The sequence below is a fragment of the Bison bison genome, unplaced genomic scaffold (assembly GCF_000754665.1).
Source record: "Bison bison bison isolate TAMUID 2011002044 unplaced genomic scaffold, Bison_UMD1.0 scf7180017863946, whole genome shotgun sequence".
NCBI lineage: Eukaryota > Metazoa > Chordata > Mammalia > Artiodactyla > Bovidae > Bison > Bison bison.
This window is the reverse complement of record NW_011494518.1, coordinates 155,617-157,153: the sequence shown is the minus strand read 5'-3', so window position 1 is coordinate 157,153 and position 1,537 is coordinate 155,617.

The following is a 1,537-nucleotide window of genomic DNA, read 5'->3' as shown; positions in this document are numbered from 1 at the left end:
CAGGAGTAATACTCCATTGTGTATATGTACCACAGCTTTCTTATCCATTCATCTGCTGATGGACATCTAGGTTGCTTCCATGTCTTGGCTATTATAAACAGTGCTGCGATGAACATTGGGGTACACGTGTCTCTTTCCCTTCTGGTTTCCTCAGTGTGTATGCCCAGCAGTGGGATTGCTGGATCATAAGGCAGTTCTATTTCCAGTTTTTTAAGGAATCTCCACACTGTTCTCCATAGTGGCTGTACTAGTTTGCATTCCCACCAACAGTGTAAGAGGGTTCCCTTTTCTCCACACCCTCTCCAGCATTTATTATTTGTAGACTTTTGGATCGCAGCCATTCTGACTGGTGTGAAATGGTACCTCAAAGGTCATAGAAACCTTTCCCTTGTTGCCAGTCCTCACACCAGCCTCAAATGAAAACTGAGAGAATGATAGGAAATCATGTTCCTAACAACCATGTGTAATATAATTTTTTTCTGCTGTCTTAACCCAGTTTTAAAACCTTGTCTAAAGGTGGTTAGTTTCTTTTCTTCAGCAGCTGATTGAGTCCACACCAAAACCACATCCCTTATCAGGCTCTCTCAGACTCTGGGTCTCTATGCTCCTGAGCTATTTGCCCCAAGGCCAAGTGTCAAACATCTAAGGACAGCCTCTGTGCCCCAGAACCTGCAAAATTATTCAAACAAGCCAATCCACAGGAGGCCCACACAATTTAGCTAAACTCATCCTTCTTGCCATTCATAAACTGCCTCCTATTATACCACTACCACAGCCCCCACTACTACTACACAGCTTGTAGTCACCCTTCTCTGGGTGCAACCCTCTGCCTAGTCCTGAGTGATAGTCTTCTCTCATTTGGAGTTGTAAGTAACCAGGAGCTGTACCTTTCAACTACTTCATCTATCCCAGTATCATTGTGTTGTGTTCTTCTTAAAAAAAAATAAAAATAAAACTTTACATCTGTTATAGACTAAATATTTGTGTCCCCCTCCCAAATTCATATGCTGAAGCACTAACCCTCAGTGTGACAGTATTAAGAGAGGGGACCTTTAGAAGGTAATTAGTTGTAAGTGAGGTAATAGGGTGGATCCTCCATGGCGGGATTAGTGCCTTTAGGAGAAGAGGAAGAAAAAGAGCTTCCTCTCTTCACCTTGCGAGGGTGCAGCAAGAAGGTGGCTATCAGCGAGCAAGGAAAACAGTCTTCACCAGAACCCAGTCATACTGGCACCCTGATCTCAAACATCCAGCCTCCAAAACTATGAGAAATAAACACAAAGCTATATTATTAAAGCAACTCAAGTGGGATTAAAGAAAAACCTTATAAAAACATTACAGAAGAAAAGGCAAGATGAGATAGTCCTCCTGGAATATAAGATGCTCTAGTGCTCTGACTCGATGCAGGTAAAGTTGATTAGAGAGTTAGGTAGCTGGCTTGCCTCAGTTTTGTTATTGTGCTTATTCACTCAGTCATGTCTGATTCTTTGTTATCCTATGGACTATATAGCCTATCAGGCTCCTCTGTCCATGGGCTGTC